Consider the following 18048-nt stretch of genomic DNA (forward strand, 5'->3'; position numbering starts at 1 on the left):
GAGAGAACAAAAGGTAATGCCCTGTCATAGGAGTAGGGTGGGATGGGGGAGGGGGGTGGGATGCTAGGAGCATTGCAGGTAGGGAATTGTGTAAACACACAAAAAAGGGACTGGCAAAGGGACAGCAGTGGCCTGTCTCTCCCGCCACCTGCGTTCAGTAGTCTCAGGCCGTTTTCCCACTGCAGGGAGGTCGATGGCGATGGTCAGGCAAAGGAGGGAATCGAGGGCCAAGCTCGTTGGTCTTAGTAGCAATTTATTACGTGGAAGAAATGTATGTCATGGAGGCCCCAGAATCTCTCAAACACGTGCTCTTTGTTCTCTCAGCTTCTGTCCCATTCTCTCAGCCTGTGTTACCCATCCTCTCAGGCACCTGTTCCCAGGTTCTCTAAGGCATGTGTTCCCCCAGAGAGCCCTAAAATCTCCCTTACATAGATCATGGTACCCCTAAAGGGAGCAATATAGTGATGTCATCAAAGGGAGTTACAGAAAGAACACTGAGGCAGCAAAACATACATTGTTTCTTTACATCTGCAGGACAGTAATCTTGGCCTCACCTTTCACAAGCTATGAGCACTTAGATTTGCATACCAAAGACCAGTCTGCTAGAGCTTGGAATCTACATCTCAAAGACTAGCCTGCCTAGAGCCAAGCATCTATATCCCCAAGATCAGGCCTGGCTAGCACCTGAGATCTGCATATCTAAGACCAGCTAGGTTTCTGTGAGATAAGGGAAGCTGCCTCTAACAATATACTGAAATTACTGAAGCAGTTTGAAGGGGAGAAATGTTCAGTCTCATCCAAACTAGTCAGGAAACACGGAAAAGCTGCTTCTAGGACAGATTCTCATTTTAGCAGATCAATCCACACTAGAACAGAATTCCCTGGGTGTGTTTCTCTTCTCCTTGTCCAACAAACATATAAGCAGACATAATATAAATCATTTTGTATGGACACAGTAAGAAATACCTTAAGCTTATAGAATTGCTCTCCTAGGGCCATCTTGATCTCAGACTGCAGTGCTCAGGCCAGATATCTTTCCTACTCCTAGCAGCAGGGTCCTAGTCTTGTCGTTATTTTTGGATCATGACAGCATTTGCCTATGATCAAACTCTTAACCTATAGTTAAGAATCATGGCACCTTGGCCTGGCGCATCTCGATGCCAGGGTAGCACATAACTTACCGGCTTGCCCTGGTTCCATCCAGTCCCACGTCGGGCCCCTGCCTTTGGGGGCGCTAGGAAGTGAGGGCAACTGAGGCTTAAGTTGAGAAAGCAGAAGCCCGGGAATGAATAACATTCAAGGCCAATTAAATCCTAAGATATAAAGCATAATATTAATCGTCTTCCTGTATCTATACAAAAAGGACTTTGCGTTAAACTATTCAAAAGACTTAAGGAGAGGAGAAGGGCAATATTAACTTACAGTACAGCTTCAGTGTCTAAGAAGGATGAGACCGTACAAATTGGTTGGGGAGGAGAGCACAAAGAAGTAGCTACAAACATAGTAATGGTAATGACTCAGGAGCACAGTGATGGATGCAACCTGATAAACCTAAGATTATTGTACTCCAACAGGGAATGGGCACTGGTGGAGGGATGGGTACTCAATCATTATATAACTGAAACCCAAGCACAAAACTTTGTAAGTTTCCAACTGTACCTCATGGTGTTTCACTAATAAAAATTAAAAATAAAATGTTTTCCTTTTAGCATAAAAAAAACTATTACATCAGTCCTATAGATGTTTAGTTTACAATGCTCACAATTAAAGATCTTATAACATATATCTACATAGCAGGGAAACAGATATAAAAGAATTGAAATCTTCACAGAAAATAGGATGGCTATTTCATTTGAGCGTCACCACAGTTACTGGGGTGGCACAGGGCCATGCGCCTCACTCATGCACTTACCCATGTTCAGAAACCACTAAAGCCAAACGGGCTGTTCTTAGATGCTTGAATTTTAAAAATCACCCTTTTTTCTTTCTCTCACTCTCTCTCTAAAGCAAAAAGAGAGCTGGTCTGAAGCTCCAACAGGAAAGCATGATAATTTTAACTTTATCAAGGCACAATTCTGTGCTTTCAGTAGCTCCTGATATGTAGGTTACCAACAATCTCAGAAATCAAATAAAACACTGGTAGGGTAAAAATTTTGCAACCAATCTTATAACTTTAAGAACACACACTTTAACCCATTATTCTTTAAACTTGTTTTTATGTACCACAATAATTTCAACTCACATTCCAATAATCCAGTTCAAATATAAACAAATATATACATTAATATGCCAGCATAAGCTATAGCACAGCGTTAGGGCGTTTGCCTTGCACGCAGCCAACAAGGCCGACCCGAGTTTGATTCCTCTGTCCCTCTCGGAGAGCCCGGCAAGCTACCGAGAGTATCCGAGAGATACTACCTGGAGTATCTCGCCCGCATGGCAGAGCCTGGCAAGCTACCTGTGATGTATTCGATGTGCCAAACACAGTAACAATGAAGTCTCCAATGGAGATGTTACTGGGCCCACTCAAGCAAATCAATGAACAACGGGAAGACAGTGATTTGATGCCAGCATAAGAAAACTCTTAAACCATGAATGTTAGGAAACATAGAAAACCTCCTGTGATTTAGATTTAAAAGTTCTTAGTTATCTCAAATAGTAAGGATTTTACACCACACTCTTTTCACAATTTCACAATTCAAACATGCTTTTAGATACAGAAAGAGGACATTGATTTCTTCTTTGAGAATGTTTCTGTCCATTTCATCGCCCCATTTTTGGATGGGATTGGATGTTTTCTTTATGTAGAGTTCAACCAAAGTCTTGTATGTCCTTGATATTAACCCCTGTTCAGATGGGTATTGGGTGAATATACTTTCCCATACTGTAGACTGCCTTTGTATTCTGGATATTTTTTCTTTTGAGGTATAGAAGCTTCTTAGTTTAAGATAGTCCCAATTGTTTATCTCTGTTTCCACTTGCTTGGTCAGTGCCCTGTCATCTTTGAAGATACCTTTAGCTTCGATGTCATGGAAGGTTTTGCCAAGCTTTTCTTCAATGTACCTTATGAATTCTGGTCTGATGTTGAGGTCTTTAATCCATTTTGATCTGACTTTTGTACATGGTATTAGGTAGAGGTTTGAGCCCATTTTTTAACTTGTAGGTGTCCAGTTTTGCAAGCACCATTTGTTAAAGAAGATTTTCTTGCTCTACTTCACATTTCTTTCTCTCTTATCGAAGATTATATTGTGGTATATTTAAGGGTGGGTGATAGAATATTCAACCCTATTCCATTGGTCTGCAACTCAGCCTTTGTTCGATACAATGCTATTTTCATTATTACTGCTTTGTAGTAGAGTTTAAGTTTGGGAAACCTGATGCTTCCTATCTTCTTTTCCCCAAGAATTGCTTTAGCTATTCTTGGGGGGTTGTTGTTCCATATGAATTTCAGGAGTGTTTGATCCATTTCTTTGGAGAATATCATGGGTATCTGTATAGGTATACCACTGAATCTGTATAATGCTTTGGGGAGTATTTTCATTTTGACTATGTTAATTCTCCCAATCCATGAGCAGGGGATATGTTTCTATTTCCTCGTGTCCTCTTTTATTTCGTGGAGTAGCTTGTTGTAGTTTTCTTTGTACAGGTATTTTACCTCCTTAATTAAGCTGATTCCAAGGTACTTGATTTTCTGAGGCATTTTTGGGAATGGGATTGCTTTTCTTCTCTGTCATCACTCCCTTCTCGCTCATTATTTGCATTTAGGAAAGTCATGGACTTTGCAGTATTGATTTTATAGCCTGTGACTTTACTATACAAGTCTATAGTTTCTAGGAGCTTCTTGGAAGAGGCTTTAGGGTTTTCTAGATATAGTGTCATATCACCTACAAATAGTGAGAGTATGATTTCTTCCTTTCTCATCTGGATGCCCTTAATATATTTTTCTTGCCTAACTGCTATTGCAAGAACTACCAGTACTATCTTGAATACAAGTGGTGAGAGTGCATATTCTTCTCTAGTCCTTATCTTAGAGGGAAGACTCTTAATTTTTCCCCATTGAGGATAATGCTTGCCATACGCTTCTGGTAGATTGCTTTGACTATAATGAGGATAGTTCCTTCAATGCCCATTTTGGTGAGAGTTTTCATCATAAACGGGTGCTGAATCTTGTCAAATGCTTTCCTATTGCTATGATCAAATGAATTTTATCTTTTCCTTTGTCGGAGTGTTGGGATCGGGAGTTCCCTGGCCCTGGGAGGCGCGGAGAGACCAGATAGACACAATTCCTGCAGGAGTAAAAACGGGGTTTATTTAGACCAGCATGCTGGGGCTCCGCAGCATACCCCAAAAATGGGCAGTGGCTGAGAGCCTCGAACTTCTTCAAAGGGGATCTTATATAGGCCTTCACTGGCCGTTACAGCAAAGCCCGCGCATTTCATAGCCAATAGATTTGTAACATATACTTTCTTAACCAATCCATTTAAAAGTACCTCACTCCTTAGCCTATAGATTCAAAGATCAGCATTTACGTACATCGATTGTCAGCACAAGCAAGGTTATAGCTGGAATCATTAAGCCTTAGGTAATCTCCCTTGACCATCCTCTTTTGTGTTACCCAAGTCTGCAGGGTGCTTTAGTGAGACAATACACTCCAGGAAAGGGCAATTTCCCCCAACCACCCGCATCCTGAGTTATCCTTTACCCAAATCTGCAGGGTGCTTTACTGAGACAATACATTTCAGGGACAGTAAATACACCTGAATCTTGTAGAAAGAAGTTATGCCCTGTTCACTTTGCAAGTCCCCTCTCCCCCAGGTGCAAAGCAGCCAAGCAGTTTTACAGAAAGCATTGTTGCAAGTTAGCTGAAGTACACAAAAATTTGATGCCCTAATGTGGATTCTTTCAGGAGCGATAGCACAGCGGTAGGGCGTTCGCCTTACAAGCGGCCAACATGGCCGACCCAAGTTCGATTCCTCCACCCCTCTCGGAGAGCCCGGCAAGCTACAGAGAGTATTCGATATGCCAGACACAGTAACAACAAAGTCTCCAATGGAGACGTTACTGGGCCCGCTCGAGCAAATCGCCGATCAACGGGAGGGCCTCTTGTCAATATGATGGATTATGTTGATTGATTTACAAATGTTAAACCATCCTTGCATCCCTGAGATGAATCCTACTTGGTCGTGGTCTATGATCCTTTTGACAAGTTGTTGGATTCTATTCGCTAATATTTTGTTGATGATCTTCACATCTATTTTCATCAGGAATATCAGCCTGTGTTTTTCTTTTTAGTGGTGTCTGTTTGCTTTTGGTACTAGCCAGATATGTGCCTCATAGGAACTGTTTGGGAGAGTTTCCGTTTCTTCAGTTTCCTGGAAAAGCTTTAGAAGGATTGGCAATAGGTCCTCTTTAAATGTTTGGAAAAATTTGCTAGTGAATCCATCTGGACCTGTGCTCTTGTTTTTGGGAAGACTTTTGATTACAGTTTCAATTTCCTTGATAGTAATTGATCTGTTCAGGTATTTGGCAGGTGAGTTGTTACACACTCCTTTATTAAACTAAGTAGGCAAATTTTATGTCTGCACTGTTTCACAACACTCTTGTTTTTAACCAGGCAGGAGGTCTCTCAACCAGTTCCTGCCAGCCCTGGATGTAAGGGATCTGGTCCGGGTATCCTCCCGGTCCTGGAAAGAAAACCTTACCTTTAACTTTTTAGAATGGTCCCCAGATCAAAAGTATCTTCCACTAGCCAGCTAACATTGAAGACTGGCCATTCTTCAAAACAAAGAGTTATTATCAGTGTTCTTTTCTTCATGTGTACTGAGAGGCTGCAGCTCCTGAACCTGAAATCGCCGAAATGGTAGGCACAAGGGAAAGCGGAGATGACTGGTTCTGACCCACGACTAAGTGATGAAAAAGAGGACCAAAAACCCAGAGACTGAGATAAAGGTGACTGACACAAAAGCTGACTAGATAAACAGGAAATGATGAAGCCAAAAACAAATTGTCTGACAGCATCCCTCCTTGTGCCCCTGCCTTTCTGTGTTTTCTCACCTATCAGCACTTGATAGTCCTGTCATGACTTATCTGGCCATCATCCAACACCCTCGATTTGACAACTTGGGGGAAGTGGGAACGTCTCCCACACACCCCGACCAGCGACCCTTCAGTGTGTCCACCTAGGTCCTTTGCTGGTCCTCTGTTCTGGGCTCTACTCCAAGACCCTGCATCAGTCTGTTTCTCCTGATCAGGAGCCAGGGCCACTTCCTGTGGCCAGTCTCACTGGTTGATTCCTAATCAACCCGGCTGCCTAGGTCCTATTCACTGATCAAACTGTGGATGGAAATTTCAGGGGGACAAGACCCCAAATGTTATAACGGGTTTTGGGTTTTTTCTTCACAGAGACCATTTCCACAAGTAAGAATGCAAAAGCAAAGGAACCTTTATTACTATCTTGAGCCATTTCTAGCTTAAGCTAGGGTCCAAGTCTCATCCAGCCCAGTGGAGTATTGACAAGGACCCCAACTCCAATTCTCAGGAGTTTTATATATGTTTTGGTTACATAAGCATTGCAACGTCTGTTACAGAACAGTTTTTCTAAGAACTAACAGGTTTTTTCTAACGTGGCTGTGTGCCGGGTGTGGGGTGCTTGCTGATTAGTCCCAACCACCTACCAGACTGGGAGACTTCTACCTAGGTTTGTTGAGATCGGGAGTCCCCTGGCCCTGGGAGGTGCGGAGAGACCAGACAGACACAATTCCTGCAGGAGTAAAAATGGGGTTTATTCAGACCAGCATGCTAGGGCTCCACAGCATACCCCAGAGTGGGCAGTGGCTGAGAGCCCCGAGCTTCTTCAAAGGGGATCTTATATAGGCCTTCACTGGCCATTACAGCAAGGCCCGCACATTTCATAGCCAATAGATTTGTAACAACATATACTTTCTTAACCAATCCATTTAAAAGTACCTCACTCCTTAGCCTATAGATTCAAAGATAAGCATTTACGTACATGGATTGTCAGCACAAGCAAGGTTATAGCTGGAATCATTAAACCTTAGGTAATCTCCCTTGACCATCCACATTTTGAGTTATCCTTTACCCAAGTCTGCAGGGTGCTATAGTGAGACAATACACTCCAGGAAAGGACAATTTCCCCCAACCACTGCATCCTGAGTTATCCTTTACCCAAGTCTGCAGGGTGCTTTACTGAGACAATACATTTCAGGAACAGTAAATACACCTGAATCCTGTCACACTTGGTTTAGAAAGAAGTTATGCCCTGTTCACTTTCCAAGTCCCCTCTCCCCCAGGTGCAAAGCAGCCAAGCAGTTTTACAGAAAGCAATGTTGCAAGTTAGCTGAAGCACACAAAAATTTGATGCTCTAATATGGATTCTTTCATTCCCCACTTCTTTTAATGAGCATCTCTAATCCTAGAGATCGTGGGGGGATTGGGGCCTTATTCAAGAACCCGTGGTTAAGAGTACCTTTCCTCAGTGGGTAGAGTCCGGTATTGTTGCCCAGAATTAGGAGGATCTTCAAGACTCAAACCAATTCTCCCAGGCCTCCCTTTCTCTCCAGCGTCGTTCAAGGCCTTCCCGTAGCTTGGCCATAGAGTCTCTGACAACCTCAGTGTGGTCTGCATAGAAACAGCATCCCTCCACCAGATCAGAGCAGAGCCCTCTGTTCTTGAGGAACAACAGGTCGAAGGTCGAGTCCGCTCAAGTTTTGGGAGACTATCTGGGACAGGGATGTGAGAAGTTTCTCGATGAGGTCTTAAAAAGAGTTAAAGCAACAGAAACCAAAGCAACATAATTCCATACCTATCTCTATCATTAAAACAATGAAAAGGATTAACTCTACAAACAGGTTTGGCTGATAATATGACTTCCTGTGTCCAGAATTTTCTAATGGACACAGAAACACCAAGCCATTCTCTGACTTTCTCAGTACAGATTGGAAAAGTTTCTGCCCATACACTGAAGCTATCAATGAGAACCAACAAATATTTATACCTTGAACATATGAACATTTGATCATTTGCATAAGGTCAAGTTGCCGATTCATCTCTAAGTTCCTTGATGCTGAACAGGTGTTAGGAGAGGAGGCTCAGGATTTCAACTAGGTTCATTAATGGCACAGAAAGCACAGTTCTGAATTACTTCTACCTTACTTGCTGTTCAGTTCCTCCTCATGGAAGATGGTTCTCACTAGTGTTAAAACATAACCCTGAGTCTAAGAGAAGGACCACATGGAGGGTGCGGGAACCACAGATCCCGGAGGGGAAAAAAAAAAAAAAACAGGTTCCAAAAAGAGCCGAGGTCACCGGCAAGTTCCAGATGGAGTAGGTGCCGCATCCCGCCTCCCCCAGATGGAACCCCAGTGACCAGAAGCCTCTACAAACACAGCTCGAGTATGCGGGAACGAGGACTTTTTCTCAAATCTGCCGGACTACACCTCCCAGGTAACCTCTGATTCCGGAAGTAACACCCACAGCCCGCCCCCCAGCGCCATCTTTGAAGCGTTCAGTCTAAGAGAAGGACCACATGGAGGGTGCGGGAACCACAGATCCCGGGGGGAAAAAAAAAAAACAGGTTCCAAAAAGAGCCGAGATCACCGGCAAGTTCCAGATGGAGTAGGTGCCGCATCCCGCCTCTCTCTATATACAAAGTGATCAATGAGAAGTAAACCACCCAATCTTTCTCCCTGAAAATCAGAGTTAAGTTAAGTTAAGTTCCAGATGGAGTAGGTGCCGCATCCCGACATCTCTCTATATACAAAGTGATCAATGAGAAGTAAACCACCCAATCTTTCTCCCTGAAATTCAGAGTTAAGTTTGGAGCACGGCCACAGCCCCAGAAACACAAGGACTTAATGCAGAACCCAGCAGCTTAGAGCAGAAAAGTGAATGGACGATGCGTTAACCCAGGCCATCATTTCTGCCCAGAGGGGAAAGGGTGTTGCCCCATTCGCCCTCTCTTCTCTGGAAAGAAGGATGGCGGCCGCATGGGAGCCTTGTGGACAGCAGGTATGAGCCGGGGGTATGGGGGCGACTAAATCCTCATGGGAAGGGGGGCGTTCCGGTCCGTCCTTCACGCCCTACCGAGGTCACCAGTTGCCCCCCGCGAGCGGCTCTCCAGCACGGCCACAGCCCCAGAAGCACAAGGACTTAATGCAGAACCCAGCAGCTTGGAGCAGAAAAGTGAAAGGACTATGCGTTAATCCAGGCAATCATTTCTGCCCAGAGGGGAAAGGGTGTTGCTCCCTTCCGCCCTCCTCCCTCTGGAAAGAAAGATGGCGGCCACATGGGAGCCTTGTGGACAGCAGGTATGAGCCGGGGGAGTGGGGGCGACTAAAACCTCATGGGTCGGGGGGCGTTCCGGTCCATCCTTCACGCCCTACCGAGGTCACCAGTCGCCCCCCACGAGCGGCTCTCCAGCACGGCCATGGCCCCAGAAGCACAAGGACTTAATGCAGAACCCAGCAGCTTGGAGCAGAAAAGTGAACGGACTATGCGTTGATCCAGGCCATCAAGTCTGCCGGAGGGGAAAGGGTGTTGCCCCATTCGCCCTCTCCTCTCTGGAAAGAAAGATGGCGGCCACATGGGAGCCTTGTGGACAGCAGGTATGAGCCAGGAGTGTGGGGGCGACTAAAACCTCATGGGAAGGGGGGCGTTTCGGACCGCCCTTCACGCCCTACCGAGGCCACCAGTTGCCCCCACGAGCGGCTCTCCAGCACGGCCACAGCCCCAGAAGCACAATGACCTAATGCAGAACCCAGCAGCTTGGAGCAGAAAAGTGAAAGGACTATGCATTAATCCAGGCAATCATTTCTGCCCAGAGGGGAAAGGGTGTTGCTCCCTTCCGCCCTCCTCCCTCTGGAAAGAAAGATGGCGGCCACATGGGAGCCTTGTGGACAGCAGGTATGAGCCGGGGGAGTGGGGGCGACTAAAACCTCATGGGTCGGGGGGCGTTCCGGTCCGTCCTTCACGCCCTACCGAGGTTACCAGTCGCCCCCCCGCGAGCGGCTCTCCAGCACGGCCATGGCCCCAGAAGCACAAGGACTTAATGCAGAACCCAGCAGCTTGGAGCAGAAAAGTGAACGGACTATGCGTTGATCCAGGCCATCAAGTCTGCCGGAGGGGAAAGGGTGTTGCCCCATTCGCCCTCTCCTCTCTGGAAAGAAAGATGGCGGCCACATGGGAGCCTTGTGGACAGCAGGTATGAGCCAGGAGTGTGGGGGCGACTAAAACCTCATGGGAAGGGGGGCATTTCGCTCCGCCCTTCACGCCCTACCGAGGCCACCGGTTGCCCCCCGCGAGCGGCTCTCCAGCACGGCCACGACTCCAGAACACAGAAACCAATTTCTTAACTATCTGACTTTCAGTAGAAATACCTCCAGGGTCAATAGGTAAAATAGCAGAAATCCAAAACCAACATTTAATTCTTGAACCCAGCTGTAGAAAGCAAATCACTTCACAATGCTTTTTCAGCATGTCTGAATTGGGGGGGGGGGGGGGTAATCTCTAAAAAATAGTGGTGAATCTTTTATTGAAACAATGAATCTAATCAAAGCAGATAGAGTGTTAACTAGAATTCATCTGCCTCACAGGGACGGGGAGGGGTGGGGGGTGGGGCTTTATTGGGGTTCTTCATGGTAAAAAATAAGTATTGGTAAAGGAAATGTGTTTGATATTTGCATGACTGAGACATAAACCTGAAAGCTTTGTAACCTTTCCCACAGTGATTCAATCAATCAATCAATAAATAAATAAATAAGAAAAAAGTAAAAAAAAAAAAAAAGAAAAAAAACATAACCCTTTAATAATATTCCATTGCATTGGTCCAGGAGTTAGCAACTTTCCTTGTTGGCTAAATCCATCCATCAACGTCCTTTTGGAAACCTCCAATGTCCATCGTTCCTCTTCTGCAGAGCATTCTGGTTTAGAGGAAATATTCTCTGGTGTTAATCCCATGATGCAACAGAAATTAAGAGCTGATAATATTCTTGTTCTCTCCAAATGACTATTCACAGAAAATGAGATGCAATAAAGTATAGAAAGAAAATTCACAGTAGTTTAGAACTAGATATTAATCTATTCTAATTTAACCAGTTTAGATGCCCTTTCTTGACACTTTGGCCAATTCACAGACTAGGGGAAAGCAATTCTGCACTTTGAGATGAGCTTCACCCTACTAAAGCTCTGGCTTCCAGTGCTCTGATCAGACTAGTGACAGCATGTACAACATTGAGTTCCTTTATAGATTAAGTTGTTTGCCTACAGCCAGTAAACCAAGTTTTATCTAAATTTCCCAAATGAGGCGGTACCTTTTAGATCAAGATTAGGATACATTTAATTAACCACTTCTGTAGAATTAGAATCTGATTCTTACAAAAAACAAGTTACAGAAACATGGTTTTTCTCTCCACCTTCATTTTAAAACTTTGCAAGATAGCTTAACAAATCTGGCTTGTTCTTTTGCATAAACACAGTAAGATTAGAGAACTCTCCACTTGGGATACCCCATTATTTACTGAGAAGTCCTGGGGATCGACTAAAGACTGGAGACACAGCAATAGTGGCATTAATCTTATCTGACACGTCATAGCTACCCAGGCCTGGCCAGAATATGTCCCGCGATGAACTGGATGGATGGCCTCGAGCCTTCAGGTCGAGCTGGATGTGGCTTTGGGCCTCATTTTCCACAGAGATGTCCTGGCAGAAAGGAGTCCATCCCATCCCTTCTTCAGGGCTGGGAGAGATCCTGGTTTCGAGGTTTTTCCTTGATTCTGAGAGTATGCCCAGACTAAGTTAGTCATTGCAGAGTCCTAGATTCCTCATTCTCCATAGCAGTGATGATTTCCAGTCTTTTCTCGAGCCAGCATGCCTCTAGGGTCGCCCTGAGGTTTGTAGGGTACTTGAAACAGTACCTGTTAAATCCCTGCTCCTGTCATTTAGACAGATCCCCTGACTTTTCCCTGGAAGAGGGCTTTGGGGTCCCATAGTTGGTTTTTCCTGTCTGCATGAGGAGTAGACCCTAATACAGAGAGGAAAGACTTATCTGGTTTTATGCAAACCAACATAGTGCCATGAAACATCAAAAACATACTGAAGGTACAAAAGAAGAGAAAAGCAAGCATTTACTTTACTCACAGAGATGTAATATACCTGTTTGCTGTGGGTCCTAGTCAGAGAAGCTAAAATCTGTAGAGATAAAGCATACCGTTCGTTTAAAATGTTTTCAATCCCATGTCAAAACCCTTGATTTCCTGCAACTTTTGAAAAATTCAATGATCTTAAGAGCACTGTAACAGGAGTCCAGATAATCCATCAATCATCTTTTCCATAGATCTTACCAAAAAGGCACTAGAACAATTCTGCAGGTTTACTTTAAAGTTTCTTATAATAATACAGTTTGATTAGTCCCTTTTCTTAAAACACAACCTCAAATCTTCTGCACATTCCTTAACATTCATTCTGTCCTGTAACATTCCTTCATCTCGTTTCAAAATCATCTTCACTTTAACAGGATCCCTTTCCTTTTTCCCACTGACGATATCTCCATCCATTATCTTTCTGACTTATGACATACATCTATAGTGTGAGGGACAGACCCAAAATGGACTACCACCAGAATTAATTTAGCTTAGCTTAATAGGAACCTGCATTGCAAAATAACTTGTTTTTCAAGGAACAGGTCTACATAAGCTTTTTCAGATCTGCTTTATAGGAGCCTGCACTGCAAAATAGCTGGTTTTTCTGCCCCTGAGCAAGGAATTCAGATACAGGTATTCGAAGGGTGGGGGTCAGACCAGATAACCGGAAGTCTCTCACAAGACCCATGTTGCAAGACCCAGGACTGCCTTAAAAACCTGTCAGTTCCAAAGCACTGACGCAAAATGCTGATCTTTAAACTATAGGCTAAGAAGTGATGTACCCTTAATTGGATTGGTTAAGAAAGCATATGTTGTTACAAATCTATTGGCTATGAAATGCGCGGGCTTTGCTGTAACGGCCAGTGAAGGCCTATATGATCCCCTTTGAAGAAGTTCGGGGTCTTGCCTCACCTAACTGACCTGCTTGTCTGTGTAGGCGGCTTGACCCTGGCTAGCCAGTCTTACAATAAACCTTGCTTGCTGTTTGCAGTCTCTGGAGTCTCTTTGTCGTCGTTAAAGGAAGATCACGATCCGCGCCCTAACAATACTAGTACAATGTACAATGTGATCTCCCAAATTTAGACACAAGTTACCAACCATCTCACTTAACATAACAAAACTGTACTCTGCAGTGCTATTTCAAAAGCATTAGATCAGTTCTATAGATATTCAAAAAGCCTTAAAAATGCTCACAATTAAAGCTCTTACAAGGTATATCCACTGGGCAAAAGATCACTTTACATAAGAAATTAACCAGGAGATATCTTAAAATTCTGATTTACAGGAAAACACAAATACAAAAAGATTAAAACACTCATAGATTATCATGAAACAGAAAGCATTTCACACTTAGGTACAAAGTTCTCAGGTCAGATACCTAGTGGTTGATACCTGAAGACAAAGCTTGGCATGAAATAAAATTATCAAAATAATACCATGCACTTTTAAGCAATAGACAGGCTGATTAACAACATAGTAAAATTTCCCACATTTTCCATGCAATTCTCCATTCTCAGAAAGTATTACAGAAGGCTGACATCTGAGGTGAACCCATTTTATAACTCTTAGTAGTTCTAGAAATTTTAGTTACCAAGAGTCTCAGAGATCATATAGAGCACTGGTAGGACAAACTTTGCAACCAATTTTATAACTCTAGAAACTCATGTTTAAACTAAACCATTACTTTTCGAACCTGTTTTCATGTGTCATAGTTATTTTAACTCCTTCTAGGTCAAATATTCTAATCCAATGCAGATACAAATATGTACATTAACATAACAGCATAAGACCTATAAACAATCAATTTTTATAAAACATGATAAAACCTTCTTTGGCTTAATTTCAATAATTCTTGTACCTTAATTATTTAAAATCATGAGCTTTCTACACCAGATACTTTTAACAATTCCATGAGAATACAAACATGCTTTCAGAAACAGAAAAAGCCCTTTGGATTTTTTGTTTTTTAACCAAACTTTGATATTAGCATAAGAAAATACTTAAACCTTTCAGAAGTACTTTCACAAGCTACAAGCACTTGGGACCAGTCTGCTAGAGCTTGGAAACTACATCCCAAAGACAAGTATCTGAGCTTTGTATACCAAAGACTAGCCTGGCTAGAGCTGCAAATCTACATCCCAAAGATAGGGCCTGGCTAGCACCTGAAATCTGCATATCTAAGACCAGCTAGGTTTCTGTGAGAAAAGGGAACTGCCTCTTACAAATTTTTCATAAAAGTTAACTGAGGCTTGTAAGATAAGTTCTTGCTTTCTCTGAACTCTATTTCAGTTTAGTTTCAGGCTCTAGTTCCATAGCTCTTCTAGATAGCACAGATTCTTAAGTTCAAAAAGGTTTTCAACTGTTAATAATATAATCATCAATGTTCTTCTAACAAGAAATTTAGATTGAGAATTCTGCTTTCTCTGTAGGCTCAACCTTCTGATAAGGATTAACCCTTGTTTAACAGGTTCCTAAAACAACTGCATTTCTTAAATCACTGGGTTGCATGTCACTAACTTCTCTAAAATTTCTACTTCTGATTTCAGCCTGGTTCCAACACTCGAGTGTTCCACATAGACACAGAGACAGACAGACAGACACAGTCAGACAGACAGACACAGACAGTGAACTGATGAAAACACCACACGTATATGTGCACACATCTGTAGTTGATCGATCAATCTGACCCTTCAAAAAATGGCAGGGAGAAACTGATGGACTGAGAAAGGAAAGGACAGTCCCCAGGGCGAAGAAACCTTATCGGCTGATTGGGAACTCTGCTCCTCATTTCCCAGCCTAACCAGCCAGTCTCCCACCTGTTAAAAATGGGTCAAGAAAGCTCTTTTGTTGATATAAGCCGGCAAAATAAACTATGACAAAGATGTTACCATATTTTCGCCAAGGCTAATTCTGAGGCAGGGAGCTAGTATCTTCTTATCAGACATGGGGATAGGCTTCTTTGTTTCTGATGTTTCCTGCCTCCTCTGCTTTGATACTCTCCTATTTCTTTTGTTACCTGCAAAGATCTGACTGCAAAATGATCTGGTAATGCAAACTGCCATTCACTGGCTATCTTTCCCCCACTATACTCAGGCCACATGGTGTTACAGAGGTCAATAAGATCTCCTTATCTAAAACTACCTAGTTGGAAGCTCCTCAGATGCGTTCCTAATTGCAAGCAATAATCTATGACAAAGGATGGTTCCTTGGCAAAACTTTTCTCCAGGTCTATCACTTTGGCCTCTCCTAAGGGAACTCTAACCTCCCTTAAATTGGCCTTTATTCAGAGGCTCATCTCCACCTGGGTGGGCCTGGCGTTGGGCAGACCCACAGCTGTGTGCCCGAGCCGAACTTAGTGCTGTGGTCTTAAAAACTCTGCTCCTTAAAAAAAAAAACAGTTCTGCCTTTCTTAGCTTTCTACTTTTCCCACTTTTTGCTGGCTTGCAGCTTCTCTCCGTTTACCCTTTATTTTTTTTCGGCCTTACATCTGAACTGCCTTTTTTAACATTTCAATTGACCTCTCTGCCTGGAAATTGATCTGCCTTCGTTTCCCAGTCTTCTCACTAGTGGGCTTTCCTCCCGTCCCTCCCATAGTGGACTGTGACACAAAACAGACAAAGGAGGGGTGCCTCTTTGCAGAGACCATTCAGATGCTTGCCTGGCCAGTGGAGAACTTAGCCTTAGAAGTTCAGCGTTGTGACTTGCGACCAGCAACTATGCCAGTGCCACCATTGACCATATGTTCTCCGTGGAGTCGCAGGCAGCCCACTCGAGCTCCATGACTTTAGAGGGACTTTAAGAGTGCCAGGTCGTGGAGCTACAAAATCACGCCCGATAGGAGGACCTATCAGGGTGCTCATACACACACGCATTCACACAGAGGTTATCACATTCCTCCCCCAGTCCCCCTAGAGATTTCCAAGGGAGCATACCTTCACAGCAGATCTTCCACAGATTACCTCCTTTATCTGAGCCACAAGGTTTGGAGAGATGGAACCTCGTGGGGGCCAATCCACACCGAAGGAAGGCCATTCTGATGAACAAAAAGTGTCAAATTTAGTTTTCTTGATCATCAAGCCCAGATCCTGAGCTTTCCTGTGGATCTCAGAGAAGTGATCAATTCTGACCTGCATTAAACAATCTTAATAAACGGAATTAGGAGAAAGATAATAAATACACACACTATGGACACACGCACAGATCACACTCCTGCACTCGCTCAGACCGGTCCACTCTTTCACATAGGTGCGCACCACAGTCACCAGTCACCCTGGGACTCCCGAATATGCCCAAAGGGCGTGCACATGATTTTTCACTTTCGGAGGGTTTAGTTCTTCCAAGTGAAGAGATCGGAAGTAGGGAAAGGCCAGTGCTGGCCCAGGAGTGGCATTAGAGAGTTTGGGGTTCAGGGGCAGAGGAGGAGCAGAGTCGTCTCAGTGGGGGCCCCTTCTCCCACCCGGGACTCCCGCCTAAGGCTCCTGGTCCGGGTGCCCTCGGGGAGCAGACTGGTAGATGACTCCCTTGACCTGGAAGATAAGCGGTGAGTGGAATGATCCCTCAGGGGGGCAACCAACCTGGAATGTAGGCCATCCTGCAGAGCAAAAGGTCTGCCATTTAGGCTTTTTTTAATGATCAGAGAAAGATTCTGAGCACGAGAAAGGACCTCTGACCAGTGGGAGAGAGTGAGTGAGAGAGGAGTGGACGGATATTGTCCCATGGTTCCAAAGACGGTGTCTTGGAAGAGAAAAAGGACGAGCGTGATACAACCTACAAAAAAGAATGACGCAAGCGCAAGGCCTTTTGGAGAGGAAAGAAGAATAGAGAAGTAATAGAGCAGCCGATGATTCCTTCTTTGACTCACCAGATGTAGCCTCTCCGAGGCTACCACATACCACAAAAGAGGCCTCCAGGCATCCCTGGTCCTCACCCGCCTCCAGGGCATCCCCCAGGGCTGCGGCCAGTGTCTATTCCGGACATGTCTGTCAGACACAAGGCTCACACACACACAACAGTGCCACCCAATCGGGTACCAAAGTGAAACGGTACCAGAGAAGCAAAGAGAGAGAAAGAGGCGCCTTAACTTACCCCGCGGCTCAATCCGGCGTCCCTGGGGCAGGATCCTCGGATATCTCGGTGGAACCTCCAAATGTTGGGATCGGGAGTCCCCTGGCCCTGGGAGGCGCAAAGAGACCAGACAGACACAATTCCTGCAGGAGTAAAAACAGGGTTTATTTAGACCAGCATGCTAGGGCTCCACAGCATACCCCAGAGTGGGCAGTGGCTGAGAGCCCCGAGCTTCTTCAAAGGGGATCTTATATAGGCCTTCACTGGCCATTACAGCAAGGCCCGCACATTTCATAGCCAATAGATTTGTAACAACATATACTTTCTTAACCAATCCATTTAAAAGTACCTCACTCCTTAGCCTATAGATTCAAAGATAAGCATTTACGTACATGGATTGTCAGCACAAGCAAGGTTATAGCTGGAATCATTAAGCCTTAGGTAATCTCCCTTGACCATCCACATTTTGAGTTATCCTTTACCCAAGTCTGCAGGGTGCTATAGTGAGACAATACACTCCAGGAAAGGGCAATTTCCCCCACCCACTGCATCCTGAGTTATCCTTTACCCAAGTCTGCAGGGTGCTTTACTGAGACAATACATTTCAGGAACAGTAAATACACCTGAATCCTGTCACACTTGGTTTAGAAAGAAGTTATACCCTGTTCACTTTCCAAGTCCCCTCTCCCCCAGGTGCAAAGCAGCCAAGCAGTTTTACAGAAAGCAATGTTGCAAGTTAGCTGAAGCACGCAAAAATTTGATGCGCTAATATGGATTCCTTCAGGTTGTGGTTGGATGCCCTTGCCTGTGGTTTTGGGGTGTTACTTTC

Source organism: Sorex fumeus, unplaced genomic scaffold (assembly GCF_029834395.1).
Source record: "Sorex fumeus unplaced genomic scaffold, SorFum_2.1 ptg000122l, whole genome shotgun sequence".
Classification (NCBI taxonomy): Eukaryota; Metazoa; Chordata; class Mammalia; order Eulipotyphla; family Soricidae; genus Sorex; species Sorex fumeus.